At 40.0% G+C, this 18,423-nt stretch overlaps 1 protein-coding gene across 1 annotated transcript in view; it reads right to left on the bottom strand.

The window, feature by feature from the left end:
- Positions 1 to 18,423, bottom strand: part of LOC118013960 (olfactory receptor 10J3-like) — a 155,191-nt gene that overhangs the window by 47,654 nt on the left and 89,114 nt on the right. The gene's annotated exons all lie outside the window — the stretch shown is intronic.

Below are 18,423 nucleotides of genomic sequence, written 5' to 3' on the forward strand. Positions count from 1 at the left end.
GATCTAGCTAAAGCTGTAGTACCAGGTAAATCATATTGGCATTTATATTGTGAGACTATACGAGATTGATGGTGAAACAATCTGAGTGACTCGCCTATTAAAGAGAGATGGGCTTGGGCGCCTGGGTGGCTCAGTCGTTAGGCGTCTGCTTTCGGCTCAGATCATGATCCCGGGGTCCTGGGATCGAGTCCCGCGTCGGGCTCCCTGCCCGGCGGGGGGCCTGTTTCTCCCTCTCCCACTCCCCCTGCTTGTGTTCCTGCTCTCTCTGTCTCTGTCAAATAAATAAATAAAATCTTTAAAAAAAAAAAAAAAAAGAGAGAGAGAGATGGGCTTGCCCTGGGAGAGGCTTTCGTGGAGTGGAAAGAAGTAACAAGTGCAGGGAAGTAAAGGAAAGAGTCTGCAGCAGGGGTGAGTAGGAGAGGGTTGGAAGGATGTGCATGGTAAGGACAACGCAGCCATCTGATAACTTAGAAACCACCCAAGACAGGCTCCATTGTCCATCCGTCCTACCACCACTTAAGACCCACTAGGCCCTGAATTAACAGGACATGGGTCACTGGCCACCTCCACTCCCAGGACCCCTGCCCTCAGCGTGTCCTCCACTCCACACAGCCTTCAAACCCCAACCACACCCAGGGACCCTTTTCCTATCCTCAGGCCATTCTACCGCTTACCGGCACTGGACGGAAATCTCTCACTGCCACTCAGCAGGGCATTCATTTTGAAACCCCAAACCAAAGTCGCTCTCCCATGAATCTTCTGATGGAGTCACTCCATCTACTTCCTCACACCCCACCACACGACACTCGTGAATTCACACGTCACTACGGCAAACTTCCACCTGGTGGCTTCGTGGGCGCACCTGTGAAATGGGCAATGACATGGTGGCCAGCGCCTAGCTCCAGTCCCTCGATCACGTCCCAACTGTACCCACTGACACAGTCTTCGCAGGTGGTGTTCTTTATGTCCATTTTAAAAAGTAGGGTTGTGTCCAAATAGTCCATAAATAGCTTATTATGGTTCATTCTTAGATTCAACTATAGTTTTTTGGTTTTTTTTTTTTTTTTAAGAAATTTATGGTGAGACACCTGGGTGGCTCAGTCAGTGAAGCAAGTGTCTGCCTTCAGCTCAGGTCATGATCCCAGGGTGATCCCAGGATCCTGCTCAGCGAGGAGCCTGCCTCTCCCTCTTCCTCTGCCCTACCCCCTGCTCGTGTGCATGCGTGCTCTCTCTCCACCTCATTCTATTTCAAATACATAAATTAAAAAAAAAATTTATGGTGAAATCCAAGAGAACTCAAAAGTACCCTGCATTTGTCAATGGTCACTTTACTAAGTAAATAAAAATTTTATTTTAGACTAGCTTCAAAAATGCTGCCCTGTTTGACCCTCTCAATAGATAATCTATATCTGACAACTTAGCTACTTCAAATGTTAGGTAGTGGTTTCTGCAGGTCAGCTGAGCAAAAGGAATGGAACATAAGCACTGGGAGAAAAAGACTCTAATTTGAGTCCTGCTGAACTTCTTACTCACGATCTACATTTGAATGAATTATTTAGCTTCCCTAAGACTCAGTTTCCTCATTTATAAAACATACCCAAAGTTTATGACAAACACGTGTGACAAGTGTGAAAATCCTTTGTAAATGATGAAACAAATATTTATTTTTATTAGAGTAAGAAAACAGCAAAATCATCCCCATAAACTTCCAATCGTATCTACCAAACCCGGAGTTCAGCCTCATCCACCTCAGACGGCCACTGCCTCGGAGGTTTTGGGGATGCTGCTCTTCTGTCTTCTTGTTATCCTTTTTATTTCTACACCTGGCTCAGGGGTCTCTTTCCTCGGACGCTCTGGAGGAGGAGGAGGAGGGTAACGTCCGCTTTAGGATGACCTTCCAGACACACTGCGTTCATGAATCTGAAACAGTGCCTCAGGGAGCACCAAGCACCAGAAAGCGAGTGTTGTACTTGGTTTCCCCAGACCCAGGGTGCCACCCTTCACTTCTCAACTGGTCTCTTTTGTTAAGAGCACAAAATCATAAGATGTTTGAATTTAAGATACACCTTTGTTCCCTCCCAGCTGTGGATCCCCAAGGAAGTAACTGAATCTTTCCTTCTCTACAAAATGGGGTTACAAGTACCTGTTTGTCTTTCCTGTTCAGCTGTCATAGGAATCAACTACACTAGAATAAACACAGTAGATAGAAATTGCAATGATAACCACCAAAAAGTGTTAGAAAGATAGCGTATTATCATCATGATCCCTATATTCTTACCTTTCCAATTTCTCCCAGCCATTTTATATTATTTCACCAATTTCTGACTACTACCTTTCTCCCACATGTGCTTAAATTCTAATGCTTAAGTTCACGTATGGGCAGTTCCTTGCAAAAAAAAAAAAAATCCCCAAACTTTGCACCACTATCTTTTGTTAGCAATTTCAGCACTTACTGCCTATCCTTCTGCTCTACACTAAGCACCTTCCCTCCTCCTAGTTCAGCGGATTTCAACTTCTTCACCATGCCCCACAGCCCTCAATAAGAAATACATGTTCTGACATAACCCAGCGTGCAAGCACACATCTACAAACTGAACAAACAATTCACAGAACAGTATTTGTCCTTACTACTTGCAATGCATTCTGATGTTTTTCATTCCAGTCTGTTTTTTTAAATTTTATCAGAGAGAGAGAGAGAGGGAGGGAGAGAGAATGCGCACATGCACAGGGGAGGAGCAGAGGGGGAGGGAGAGGGAGAGGGAAAGAATCCCAACCAGCCTCCACGCTGAGCACCCAACACAGGGCTCGACCCCAGGACCCCAAGATCTTGACCTGAGCCGAAACCAAGACTCCGACGTTCAACCGACTGAGACAGCCAGCCTCCCCCAGTCTGTCCTGTTCTAATTCATTTTAGTCAAATAAGGTTAATGAACAGAGGTGCAGATACAACATATTTTGACCAAATACTCAATAGATGAAAGTTAAAATACTCAGCTGAAGTTCACGCTGAAGCCCAATATCATCAGACTATGTTTCTGCATTAGTGAAATTAAAATCTTAAGAATACAGGAATTTTATTATTGAACATTCGGTGTTCATATTTAAACACAGAACATCTCAGAAGAGGGATGCTTACCTTTCACTGTAGCTGCTGGGCCATGTGTCCAGGACGCCAGGTGGGTGGCTCACTTCTCACGTGAGAAACAGCCTGGCGGAGAAGCAAAATTATCTTGAGGGAAATACCTTATTTTTCTCTAACACTTTATTTATATTCTTCATTAAATATGGATTAAAAATAATTTATCCTGAAGACTGTCATATTCGACCGTGGTGGCAAAATTAAAATCATGCTGTAAATTCAGGACTTAAAAAGAATTAAAAAGCTAAAAATACAGTGCTTCATAATTGTTTTATTTAAAATTATGAATACAGAACACCAGTTTTACAAAGATTAGAATTCTGATATCTAATTTCCATTATTCCGCTTTGTATATTTAAATTTTTTAAGTATTTATTGGCCTTACAACATATAACGTTCTAAAACTATAAACCAACACTCAATGTTTATATGAAATATGATTTTCCTATTAAAACTCTTAAGTTTGTCCCCCAAATTAACAGCTCTCAATCATCAATTGTTTTTGCACTTTACCTTTGCAGTAATAAATATAATGTATACCTCAATTGATTGAATTTTAACATGTAAAGCTTATAAAGCTATTGCGGTCCAACTAAAGCCACAGAATGAGTAACTATATTTGAAAATTCATATTTGAACATTTGTTAAAAAGCCAAAGGCTTGCTTTGTCCAGATTCCTGATGCTATCAGCCTGATTGGAGGTAACTACGTATGCTATGGTGTGATCACTGTTCACCTGAAAGCTCAGAGTTGCCCCCAAAAATGGCATACAAGATTTTCGACTATCGACTTTGCAAAGACTAAAGACCAAAGTAGCAACGAAATAGCAGATTCTGACTAAATACCAAAAGCAAGGTCAAACTCTGATGTGCTTCTGGGGTGGCCCTCTAAAGTTAGGGTAACCCCGGGCAGATCTGGACACCATAAGGGGACGCTCCACATGTGAGCGCCCCCAAGCCAGCCGGAATGAGCATCTGTGAAGGAGGCCACCTATTTTTGTCTTCTTTTATTCTGAAACAGTGGTATGTTAATTGGCATTTTTCTGGTTACTAAAGCAATACTCTTTGAAAAAAGCTTCAGGAAATTATAAAGAAGAAAACGGAACCTCTGTTTCTCTGACGGACACTATGGTGCGATGAGTGCATAGAGCATTTCTCTTCCCACACGCCCCAGCCCCACCCCTATCAAACGCTAGAAGGGAAACATTTTTAAAGTAGGATCCTATAGCCAGTGCTTAAAAACAGAAATGGAATTTTTAGTGGGCTACAAATTACACGGATGACCTAGAGACTCAGAACAAATGTGATCAACCGAGTACGGTGCCTCGGAGGCAGTGGGAGTCACAAGGGCAGCCTGGTCAGGAAAGTTACTTCATACCAGAGGTGGAGGAGAACCCAAACAATGGGAAATGCCAGGAGAAGGAAACAGGGTGTAGTGGCCCAGAAAAGGCAGCCCTCCCCAACACTTCTGGCTCCCAGGCAGGTGGTAGCAGAAGAGTATTGGTGGTTTCCAGACAGAAGCAATTCCTGGAGGGAGGAACACAGCAGCGACATGGGGGTCGGGCCATAACTGATCAGGGGAAACAGGACAGAAATACAGGATGAAACGAATAGGTACCACAAGTACTCTTGAGCTAAAAAGTAGTAATTTTTTTAATAAAAGAATTAGAAGAAAATTCAACTCACTTCTCTTGTTCAATGGGAAGTTACACATACTGGCTAATAATACTAGTCACTATTTAAAATGAAGTTATAGGAATTCTGTTAAATATAATTGAAGGGTAGAAAGGTGCCTGGGTGGCTCAGTTGGTTGAGCATCGGACTCTTGGTTTTGGCTCATGATCTCAGGGTTGTGGGATCGAGCCCTGCGTTGGGCTCCGCGCTCAACAGTTAGTCTGCTACTCTCCCTCTCTCTCTGCCCCTCCCCCACTACTCTCTCTCTCTATATAAAATAATCTTTAAAAAAATAATCTTAAAAAATATAATTGAAGGGTAGAGAGAATGTTGATCAAACACAGATTTTACAGTTGAGTTATTTGTGGCTTTTCCCTAAAACCCTACTAAATTTCAGTTCAGGACAGGCTCACCTCTACAGCAAAAGAAACAGGGAGATGACAACAGGTGTGCAGCAAAACTGTGGAATCTGAAAAGCAGACTGATACATGATTACTGTCTTCTGTGCGACTTAGCACAGAGACCGCAGATGTCCAAGGCGTCCAAGGCGTCCAAGGCAGCACGCACACCAGAAATGCCGAGTTCTCACCCAGAATGCCAGCAACGCTCAGGAAAGGGAGACGGCAAGTCTTTCTGAACCTAAGAGTGTATGACTGGTTTAGTCAAACACCACTGAAAACGTTTACGAGACATTATACAGCCAGAGTCTCTCCCCTACCTGTGCAGAAGGCTGGAGGGCGACTTTCTGGGGATACTTACGAAGAGGAGGTAGGGTGGGGGGTGTGCTACGGTAATTTTTTGGAAGGTGAGGAAGAGGTAAAAGAACATCAGCAACCCTTATAGGAGACTGACCATAAGGCTCATAGCTCTCACTCAGGAAACTGAAGGACCTTCCCTGGGGAACTTAGCATTCCATGAACAAAGACCAACAGATATGCAAAATTCCATGTCCTACGTTGAAAAAGTAAGCTTCCTTTAAGAAAGCCAGCTTCCCCACATCTCTCGGCTTTCTCACCCTAGTAAGTAAAGCCCACCACTGGACATACCCCCAGCCCTTCACACACACTCACACAGGCACACAGTTTCCAAAGAGCTTGTTAGTGCATTAGTCATATTACAAATGGGCTGACAAGAATTCCCAGGCATTTGGGAATAACATGAAAACAGACACCATCTAATAAACAGGTAGCAAAAGAACATAGGAGCATCACATGCAGTGCAGGGAGTAGATTAAAGTCTTCCTAAAGATACGTATTCAACATTTTCAGAAGGACATGACCAGACACTGCAGTGGTGAAATAAAGCGGTGCTGTATAAAAGGCATGTACTGAGAAGCAGACAGAGCTTTACAGATGAAGAATACATTACCTGAAATAAAAAATTAAATAGGAGACTTGCAGGAGAAATGTGATGAAATGTCTTGAATTGCGGAACAAAATGACAAACAGGAGTGAACTAAGGGGCTGACAAACGAACACTGAAAACAGAGGATGTCTAGTATTTGACAAGATAGACTTCAGAAATAAGTAGAAAGGGTTCAACTTTCAAAGAAATAGTAAAAGAGAAGGTCAAAGAGCAGAAGAACATGAGCTTCCAAACCAATTGTCTCCCACAACCAGAGCAGTCACGACACATGCCAAATGCATCCCATGAAGTTTCAAAAAACCATGTTAACAAGATGACCTTACCAACTTCAAGATTTAAAAAAAAACCAAAAAACAGATGTAGTAATAAGCCATGAATAGATCGAGAATCAAAATGGCCTTGGTCTTTACACGAGAAGCTGGAAGACCAGGAAGTAATGGCTTAAAATTTTTAAGGGAAGGGGTGCCTGGGTGGCTCACTTGTTAGGCATCTGCCTTCAGCTCAGGTCATGATCCCGGGGTCCTGGGATCGAGCCCCGCGTCGGGCTCCCTGCTCAGTGGGGAGCCTGCTTCTCCCTCTCCCACTCCCCCTGCTCTCTATTTCTGTGTCTCAAATGAATAAAAAAAAAATTAAAAATTAAACTTTAAAAAAAATAAAAAAAATTTTAAGGGAAAATTAGTCCTGTTCACTTTAAAAATAGGAACTGCCAGTTATTTTACCAGCGAAAGATGGGTTTATTTGGGAGTAAGAGAGAACTGCAATCCAGGACAAAGAAGCTGCAGCACAACCATCGGCAAGTCTGGGACCAAAGGAGAGGCACCTTTTTTTAAGGAGAAAAGGGGGGAGTTGGGAGGGCTGTTCTGAACTGCAAGTCCTTTGGAGGAAACTGGGAGTTCCGAGTGTGGTGGCTTCTCATTGACTGAGACATTGCCTGTGGGCATGAGCTGCGTCTCCTTCTCCTCCTGGAGTAGGAGAGTGCTATCCATGTTCAAGGTCAAGTCCCTCTCCTTCCAGCTGGGTCTGAAGTCAATGAGGAGTGGTAGGGCTGACCACACCCCTGCCCAAACATCTCGAATCCATTTTCGTGAGGCTTCCCCATTAGTCATTTTTGGTGTCCCAAACAAGAGTTGTAAACTCAGTAAATTACCAATCAAGTGTGAGAGTAAAATAACATTTTCCAACATGTAAGATCTCAATGTTTTGCCCCGATCCTCTTTCTCAGGAAGCCATTAAAATGAGGGTGTAATTTAATGCAATCTCTATCAAAATACCATCCACTTTTTTCAAAGAAATGGAACAAATAATCCTAAAATTTGTATGGAACCAGAAAAGACCCTGAATAGTCAGAGGAATGTTGAAAAAGAAAAGCAAAGCTGGTGGCATCACAATTCCAGACTTCAAGCTCTATTACAAAGCTGTGATCATCAAGACAGTATGGTACTGGCACAAAAACAGGCACATAGATCAATGGAACAGAATAGAGAGCCCAGAAATGGACCCTCAACTCTACGGTCAACTAATCTTTGACAAAGCAGGAAAAACTGTCCAATGGAAAAAAGACAGTCTCTTCAATAAATGGTGTTGTGAAAATTGGACAGCCACATGCAGAAGAATGAAACTGGACCATTTCCTTACACCACACACAAAAATAGACTCCAAATGGTTGAAAGACCTCAATGTGAGACAGGAATCCATCAACATCCTAAAGGAGAACACAGGCAGCAACCTCTTTGACCTCAGCCGCAGCAACTTCTTCCTAGAAACATCGCCAAAGGCAAGGGAAGCAAGGGCAAAAATGAACTATTGGGACTTCATCAAGATAAAAAGCTTCTGCACAGCAAAGGAAACAGTCAACAAAACCAAAAGACAACCGACAGAATGGGAGAAGATATTTGCAAATGACATATCAGATAAAGGGCTAGTATCCAAAATCTATAAAGAACTTATCAAACTCAACACCCAAAGAACAAAGAATCCAATCAAGAAATGGGCAGAAGACATGAACAGACATTTTTCCAAAGAAGACATCCAAATGGCCAACAGACACATGCAAAAGTGCTCAACATCGCTTGGCATCAGGGAAATCCAAATCAAAACCTCAATGAGATACCACCTCACACCAGTCAGAATGGCTAAAATTAACAAGTCAGGAAACAACAGATGTTGGCAAGGACGCGGAGAAAGGGGAACCCTCCTACACTGTTGGTGGGAATGCAAGCTGGTGCAGCCACTCTGGAAAACAGTATAGAGGTTCTTCAAAAAGTTAAAAAAAATAGAGCTACCCTATGACCCAGCAATTACGCTACTGGGTATTTACACCAAAGATACAAATGTAGGGATCCGAAGGGGAACCTGCACCCCTATGTTTATAGCAGCAATGTCCACAATAGCCAAACTATGGAAAGAGCCTAGATGTCCATCAACAGATGAATGGATAAAGAAGAGGTGGTATATGTATACAATGGAATATTATGTAGCCATCAAAAAAATGAAATCTTGCCATTTGCAATGACACGGATGGAACTAGAGGGTATTATGCTAAATGAAATAAGTCAGAGAAAGACAATTATCATATGATCTGATATGAGGAATTTGAGAAACAAGACAGAGGATCATAGGGGAAGGGAGGGAAAAATGAAACAAGATGAAACCAGTGAGGGAGATAAACCATAAGAGACTCTTAATCTCAGGAAACAAACTGAGGGGTGCTGGAATGGAGGGGTGGGAGGGGTGGGGTGGCTGAGTGATGGACATTGGGGAGGGTATGTGCTATGGTGAGCGCTGTGAATTGTATAAGACTGATGAATCACAGACCTGTACCCCTGAAACAAATAATACATTATATGTTAATTAAAAAAAAATAAAAAAATGAAGAAAAAAAATAAAATGAGGGTATACACCATGAAGAAAGACAAAGGATCCAGGAGATAGTGGATCCAGAAGAGGAGAGAAGGAAGGGGATCCCCAGGTTGGAACTGAAGTGTCACATCCACAGCCCTCCCATCAGCTAAGGAGCAACTGAGCAAAACCAGAGAAAGGCAGAGAGCTCTCAGACAACTGGCTCCATGAAAAGAAAAAGGCAGGAAAATTAACAGATGCCTGACATTATGGACCATACAGAGAGAGAAAAAAAAAAAAAAACCCTCTTAGCCTTCTTGTTCAAGAGATATGTATTTATAGTGTATGACATGGGTCAGCTGTGAATATTCATGTAATCATTATTATTGAAACAGGAAATAATGACAACCAAAGTTAGAATATACACATATTTTGAGAAAGAGGAAAGAGGGAAGTGTGTGAGTTAGGAACTAAAGATGGGAACAGGTAAAGTTATCGAACCCCGATATTCTGTCAAACATCAATCTGGATGTTTCTGTGATCGTGTTTTTAGTGGAGACTGACATTTAAATCGGTGGGCTTTGAAAATATGGAAAGAGCCCAGATGTCCATCGACAGATGAATGGATTAAGAAGAAGTGGTGTGTGTGTATATATATACACATACATACACACACACACACACAATGGAATATTAGTCATCAAAAAGAATGATATCTTGCTACTTTCAATGATGTGGATGGAACTAGAGGGTATTATGCTAAGCAAAATAAGTCAGAGAAAGACAATTATCATTTGATTTCACTCACATGTGGAATTTAAGAAACAAAACAGATGAACACAGAACAAGAGACTGACCCAGCATGAGCAGGAAGGAACTGAGCAGCCGGTTACAGCCCCTGCTGTGCCCTGGGCCTCCAGCCTCTTGGGCCACCTTGTAGACTTGGGATTTGCCAACCTCCGTAATTGTGGGAGCCAGCTTGTGAAAATAACCCTTCATCTCTTCTCTCCCTCCCTCCCTCTCTCTCACAGACACACACATATATATTTATGTATATATGTATTTATATATTTGTAACATATAAATATAAATATGTACTATATATGTATATAACTTATATATATTATTTATATATATTTATATAGAACGCAGACATACACATTCAATTGGTTCAATTTCTCTGAAGACCCCAATACAGGTAGCCTCTAGACAAAAGAAAAGGGTAGGGAGGGATGGAGTAGAGAACCACTTCTTTTTATATATAATCATACACCACACACACACACACACACACACATATATGTATACATATTTTAGAAACATTTGCATTTTTAAACTGTACCTGCACTATTTCTAAATAATAAAAATGTTAAAAAGTTAAGGGTAATCACTAGGTAAATAGCTAGAGAATGTAGAACTTTCAAACCATACAGACCATAGAAAACATACCATATAAAAACTGATTAGGTTCTGAGAAAAGGGGCAAATAAGGAGAAACATGGTAAAAGGAAAACCCAAAATAAGAAAGCAAGTATAAGCGTCCTCTAATAATTATATAAATATCAGTTGGGCTAAAATTCATAGAGGAAAAAAAAGACATCAAAAGGAACAATGAGACAGATGTAGTTCTGATAAACAGAACAATTCACCAATAACACATAACTGCCATCACTTGTATGGATCTAACAGCCAAACTTCAAAATACATCAAACAAATACTGACAGATCACAAGGGGAAACCAGGATTATCAAGACACTGAAGAGACATTAAAAATTTTCAAAACACTAGTAAAGCAAACAAGATGTGAGAAAATATAAAAATTTACAAAGTTTGAGATAAACACTTAAACTCAATTTCAAATTATTTTCATACGCACAATTTTTGACAAAAATCTGACCACACTCTTTACCCCAGAGAGATTTCCATGAGTTTCAACACATGTATACAGCTTTCACAATCCATGCAGTGAATTTTAAAAAGCAGCCACAAAAGTTGGCCACCCTCCCTTGCTAGCCCCTTCCCGAAATCGTTCCTACATCTGTAAATATAAAAATATACTTTGGAAAAAAAAAAAAGCGTAAGTGAAAGAAGAAATAAAAGTGTTAAAAATTATAAACTATTTGAAATTAAAAGAAAAATGCAGACTAGCAAAATCAGAGCAGCGTATTAAAGGCAGTCTAGGGATAAATTCTTAACCGTAAATCCACTTCTTAGAAAAACAGAAGTGTTTAATTCAAGAATACAGATAGAGAAAATACAAAAAAATTTTAAAATAACATTTGTAATATATAAATTAATGCAAAGATGAATAAAAATTAAATAATTAGAACTTAAAAAGTAAAAAATCACAATATAAATGAGGTCTTGAAAATATTAAAGTTTTGGTAGGTACCATCGAGAACAGATGGGAGAAGGACCACCTAAATAAAATCACAAACACAATAAGGATATAACTAGGGATACAAGTAAAACTGTTACAATTATAATAGCATGAAACACTTTAGATGAATTTGAACAGATCAGGTGTACTATTTTAATAAAAATATTAATTTCTAATAATGGCCTGAGAACAATTAGAAAATGAACAGAGCAAAAATGAAAATGACAGTCAAAATGTAGTTATCATCCCTATTCAAGATAAACACATGAGATCAAACATTTAAGATATGCACATTCTTTCAGGTTTTATAAAAATAGTGGTACCTCCCCAACTCAAATCATGAGATCACGAGCCTCAAAAACTTTGTCAAACCACAAACAGGCCGTTAAAAATACAAACTTAAATACCAATGTCATGGGGGCAATTACTCAAAATTTTTTTTAAAAAATTCATAGTTAAAAAAACAAAAAAACAACAGCATGTCCAGGTGGGGTTTAGATAAGGAACACTAGGATGATTCAACATTAAAAGAATCAAAATAATTTATCGTACTAACAAATGAAACAAAAACAATCATGATTTTAAAAGATGAGAAACATAAGACATGATATAAATCCAATACCCAGATGATCATAAACATTCTTACCAAGCTAAGACTAAAAAGCAATTCCCTTTACTTATGAGCATCTATCAGAAGTCTACAAACATCACTTCATGACGAAACGTTTGAGCATTCCAACTAAAGTCAGGAAAAAAAATGAAACTATATACACATCAGCGAAGACAGAAGACAACATAGATGTGTTTGGTTTGCAACTCTCTTCTTCTCCTGACCTAAACTACAACTACGTTAAGCAATCACTACAAAAATGTGTAGCTGGACTTGTAATGTACAAAGATGTAATATAACAAAAATAGCACAAGGAGAGGTAAGGGAATAATCTACATTGGAGTGAAGTTCTTGCTTCTATGTGTATTAAGTTGGTATTAATAAGAACAATGTTTTTTTAAGGGGAAAAAAAAATGTAATCCTCTTCAGGGCAGCCACTAAGAAACTGGCTCAAAAAAATCCAGGAAGGAAAAAGCACTAGGCATACTAGGAAATATCTGTTTAGCAGAAAAGGCAGCATGATGGAAGACCAGAGGAAAGAGAAATGCATGACAGATAGAAAACCAACAGTAAAATGGGAGATGTAGCTCCTAGCTGGGCAGTAACTGCAGTAAACACAAATAAGCTAAACAATCTAATCAAGAGGCTGAGATTGGTAGAATGAATTAGAAAATATAATCCAACTATACAGCATCTACAAAGACAGACTATAGATTCAAAGACACAAAGAGGGTAAAATTAAAAAGATGGAATAAGATACACCAGGCAAACAGTAACCAAAAAGTATGTGGAATGGCTATATTAATATGAGACAAAATTAATTTTAAGACCAAAATTGTTACAAAAGTAGGACATTTTATAAGTGATAAAAGTTCAATCCATCAGGAAGAAATGACAATTATCAATTGTACACATACCTAACAGAAGAGCCTCAAAACACATGAAGCAAAAACTGACAGATTTGAAGGGACAAATACACAATTCAATAATAATGATTGGAGCCTTTAATATTCTGTATTCAATAATGGATAAAACAATGACGCATAAGATTAACACAGAAGTAGGTATGAAGAACACTATGAAGCAGTTAGAGCAGATATCCTTAGAACATTCCACCCAAACTGTCAACATATACATTCCTGTCCAGTCCACAAGGAACATTCTTCAGGATAGACCATTTGTTAGACCATTAAGAAGCCTCAATAAATTTAGGGGTACTGAAACCAAACAAATTATGTTCCCTGACAACACTGATTAGAAATCACTAACAGAAGGAAATTTTGGAAATTCACAAATATGTGAATATTAACACACTTCTAAATAATTACCATATCAAAGAAGAAATTTAAATAAATAGAAAGTACCTTAAGATGAATAAAAATGAAAACATATCCCCAAATTTATGGAATAGAGCAAAAGCAGTGCTTAGAGACTTATAGGTGTAAATGTCTATATTAAAAGAGAAGTTCTCAAGTCATTAACCCAAGAATCACCTTAAAAACTTAGAAAAAGAGCAGGGGGGAGGAGCAAGATGAAGGAGGAGTAGGATACCTAAATTTCGTCTGGTCCCGGGAATTCAGCTGGATAGGGATCAAATGCTGAACACCTACGAACTCAACAGGAGATGGAAGAAAAGAATAGCAACAACTCTCTGAATAGAAAAGCGACTACTTTCTGGAAGGTAGGATGTGCAGAGAAGTGAATCCAAGGTGATATTCGGGAGGATAGACGGCAGGGAAGGGGGCATCTGTCCGCCACTTCTGGCAAGTGAGAGAGCCGCGGAGCACAAAATCGGAACTTTTAAAAGTCTGCTCCGCCAAGGGACGTCACTCTGGTGGCTAAGCGGGGGGTGGAATCCCCCGGGACAGTGTGGTCTCAGGACCCTCAGGGTCACAGAAAGACCGGGGGTGCCTGAGTGTGGCAGAACTCCCAGGTAATGGAGCAGGGAAGCCAGCTGCAGAGGCGGAGCCCAGGCATGGGCTCTCAGCTCGGAGTTGTCATAAACCGTGATCCACGGCACAGTCAGGCCACTGCTCCTCCAGCAGGGACCCAACAAGCAGTAGATCCAGGAAGACTCACCTTCCTCCCCCGGGAGGAGCCGCACGGGAGCGCACCGCAGGGATCTGCTGGGTTTGGAGACTCCACACGGGATCGGGTGCCAGAGATAGACATGCAGAAGAGAGAATTAGTGATACAGAAGACCAAATGATGGAAAATAAAGAAGCTGAGAAAAAGATAAACAACTACTGGATCACGAGGGCAGAATTCAAGAGATAAGTGATACCATAAAACAAAACAATATTAGAATAATTGGGATCCCAGAAGAAGAAGAAAGAGAGAGAGGGGCAGAAGGTATATTGGAGCAAATTATAGCAGAGAACTTCCCTAATTTGGGGAAGGAAACAGGCATCAAAATCCAGGAGGCAGAGAGAAACCCCCTCAAAATAATAAAAATAGGTCAACACCCCAACATCTAATAGTAAAACTTACAAGTCTCAGAGGCAAAGAGAAAATCCTGAAAGCAGCTTGGGAGAAGAGATCTGTAAACTACAATGGTAGAAACATTAGATTGGCAACAGACCTATCCACAGAGACCTGGCAGGCCAGAAAGGACTGGCATGATATCTTCAGAGCACTAAAGGAGAAAAATATGCAACCAAGAATACTATATCCAGCTAGGCTGTCATTGAAAATAGAAGGAGAGATAAAAAGCTTCCAGGACAAGCAAAAATGAAAGGAATTTGCAAACACGAAACCAGCCCTACAAGAAATATTGAAAGGAGTCCTCTAAGCAAAGACAGAGCCTAAAAGCAACATAGATCAGAAAGGAACACAGACAATATACAGTAACAGTCACCTTACAGGCAATACAATGGCACTAAATTCATATCTTTCAACAGTTACCCTGAATGTAAATGGGCTAAATGCCCCAATCAAAAGACACAGGCTATCAGATTGGATTAAAAAACAAGACCCATCAATATGCTGTCTGCAAGAGACTCATTTTAGACCCAAAGACACCTCCAGATTGAAAGTGAGGGGGTGGAAAACCATTTACCATGCTAATGGACACCAAAAGAAAGCTGGGGTGGCAATCCTTAGACAGATTAGATTTTAAACCAAAGACTGTAATAAGAGATGAGGAAGGACATTATATCCTACTTAAAGGGTCTATCCAACAAGAAGATCTAACAATTGTAAATATCTATGCCCCTAACATGGGAGCAGCCAATTATATAAGCCAATTAATAACAAAAGCAATGAAACACATTGACAACAATACAGTAATAGGGGGGGACTTTAACACCCCCTTCACTGAAATGGACAGATCCATCTAAACAGAAGATCAACAAGGAAATAAAGACTTTAAATGACACACTGGACCAAATGGACTTCACAGGTATATTCAGAACACTCCATCCCAAAGCAACAGAATACACATTCTTCTCTAGTGCCCATGGAACATTCTCCAGAATCGATCACATCCTAGGTCACAAATCAGGTCTCAACTGGTACCAAAAGATTGGGATCATTCCCTGCATATTTTCAGACCACAATGCTTTGAAACTAGAACTCAATCACAAGAGGAAAGTCAGAAAGGAGTCAAATACATGGAGGTTAAAGAGCATCCTACTAAAGAATGAATGGGTCAACCAGGAAATTAAAGAAGAATTAAAAAAAATTCATGGAAACAAATGAAAATACAACTGTTCAAAATCTTTGGGATGCAGCAAAGGCAGTCCTAACAGGAAAGCATATAGCACTACAAGCCTTTCTCAAGAAACAAGAAAGGTCTCAAGTACACAACCTAACCCTACACCTAAAGGAGCTGGAGAAAGAACAGCAAATAAAGCCTAAACCCAGCAGGAGAAGAGAAATAATAAAGATCAGAGCAGAAATCAATGAAATAGAAACCAAAAGAACAGTAGAACAGATCAACAAACTAGGAACTGGTTATTTGAAAGAATTAACAAGATGGATAAACCCCTGGCCAGACTTATCAAAAAGAAAAATGACCCAAATCAACAAAATCATGAATGAAAGAGGAGAGATCACAACCAACACCAAAGAAATACCAACAATTTTAAGAACATATTATGAGCAACTCTATGCCAGCAAATTCGATAACCTGGAAGAAATGGATGCATTCCTAGAGATGTATCAACTACCAAAACTGAACCAGGAAGAAATAGAAAACCTGAACAGACCTATAACCACTAAGGAGATTGAAGCAGTCATCAAAAATCTCCCAACAAACAAAAGCCCAGGGCCAGATGGCTTCCCAGGGGAATTCTACCAAACATTTCAAGAAGAATTAATACCTATTCTTCTGAAACTGTTCCAAAAAAATACAAATGGAAGGAAAACTTCCAAACTCATTTTATGAGGCCACCATTACCTTGGTCCCAAAACCAAAGAGCCCATCAAAAAGGAGAATTACAGACCAATCTCCTTTATGAACATGGATGCAAAAATTCTCACCAAAATACTAGCCCATAGGATCCAACAGTACATTAACATGATTATTCACCACGACCAAGTGGGATTTATCCCTGGGCTGCAAGGTGGTTCAACATCCACAAACCAATCAATGTGATACATTAATAAAAGAACAAGAACCATATGATCCTCTCAATAGATGCAGAAAAATCATTTGACAAAGTACAGCATCCTTTCTTGATCAAAACTCTTCAGAGTATAGGGATAGAGGGTACCTACCTCAATATCATAAAAGCCATCTATGATAAACCCACAGCGAATATCATTCTCAATGGGGAAAAACTGAGAGGTTCCCCCCTAAGGTCAGAAACACAGCAGGGATGTCCACTATCACCACTGCTATTCAACATACTACTAGAAGTCCTAGCCACAGCAATCAGACAACAAAAAGAAATCAAAGGCATCCAAATTGGCAAAGAAGAAGTCAAACTCTCACTCTTTGCAGATGATATGATACTTTATGTGGAAAACCCAAAAGACTCCACCCCAAAACTGCTAGCACTCATACAGGAATTCAGTCAAGTGGCAGGATATAAAGTCAATGCACAGAAATCAGTGGCATTCTTATACACCACCACCAAGACAGAAGAAAGAGAAATTAAGGAGTCTATCGCATTTACAATTGCACCCAAAACCATAAGATACCTAGGAATAAATCTAACCAAAGAGGCAAAGGATCTGTACTCAGAAAACTATAAAATACTCATGAAAGAAACTGAAGAAGACACAAAGAAATGGAAAAATGTTCCATGCTCATGGAGTGGAAGAACAAATATTGTGAAGATGTCAATGCTACCTAGAGCAATCTACACATCAATCCCCATCAAAATACCATCCACTTTTTTCAAAGAAATGGAACAAATAATCCTAAAATTTGTATGGAACCAGAAAAGACCCCGTATAGCCAGAGGAATGTTGAAAAAGAAAAGCAAAGCTGGCGGCATAAAAAGTCCAGACTTCAAGCTCTATTACAAAGCTGTCATCATCAAGACAGTATGGTACTGGCACAAAAACAGACACGTAGATCAATGGAACAGAATAGAGAGCCCAGAAATGGACCCTCAACTCTATGGTCAACTAATCTTGGACAAAGCAGGAAAGACTGTCTAATGGAAAAAAAAAAAGGTCTCTTCAACAAATGGTGTGAAAATTGGACAGCCACATGCAGAAGAATGAAACTGGACCAGTTCCTTACACCACACACAAAAATAGACTCCAAATGGTTGAAAGACCTCAATGTGAGACAGGAGTCCATCAAAATCCTAAAGGAGAACACAGGCAGCAACCTCTTTGACCTCAGCCGAAGCAACCTCTTCCTAGAAACATTGCCAAAGGCAAGGGAAGCAAGGGCAAAAATGAACTATTGGGACGACTTCATCAAGATAAAAAGCTTTTGCACAGCAGAAGAAACAGTCAATAAAACCAAAAGACAACCGACAGAATGGGACAAGATATTTACAAATGACATATCAGATAAAGGGCTAGTATCCAAAATCTATAAAGAACTTATCAAACAACACCCAAAGAACAAATATTCCAATCAAGAAATGGGCATTAGTCATGAACAGACATTTCTGCAAAGACATCCAAATGGCCAACAAACACATGAAAAAGTGTTCAACATCACTTGGCATCAGGGAAATACAAATCAAAACCTCAATGAGATACACCAGTCAGAATGGCTAAAATTAACAAGTCTGGAAATGACAGATGTTGGCGGGGATGTGGAGAAAGGGGAACCCTCCTACGCTGTTGGTGGGAATGCAAGCTAGTGCAGCCACTCTGGAAAACAGTATGGAGGTTCCTCAAAAAGTTGAAAATAGAGCTACCATAGGATCCAGCAATTGCACTACTGGGTATTTACCCCTAAGATACAAATGTAGGGATCTGAAGGGGTACGTGCACCCCGATGTTTATA

The sequence above is a fragment of the Mirounga leonina genome, unplaced genomic scaffold, assembly GCF_011800145.1.
Source record: "Mirounga leonina isolate KUSES-001 unplaced genomic scaffold, KU_Mleo_1.0 Mir_154, whole genome shotgun sequence".
In the NCBI taxonomy this organism is placed as follows: domain Eukaryota; kingdom Metazoa; phylum Chordata; class Mammalia; order Carnivora; family Phocidae; genus Mirounga; species Mirounga leonina.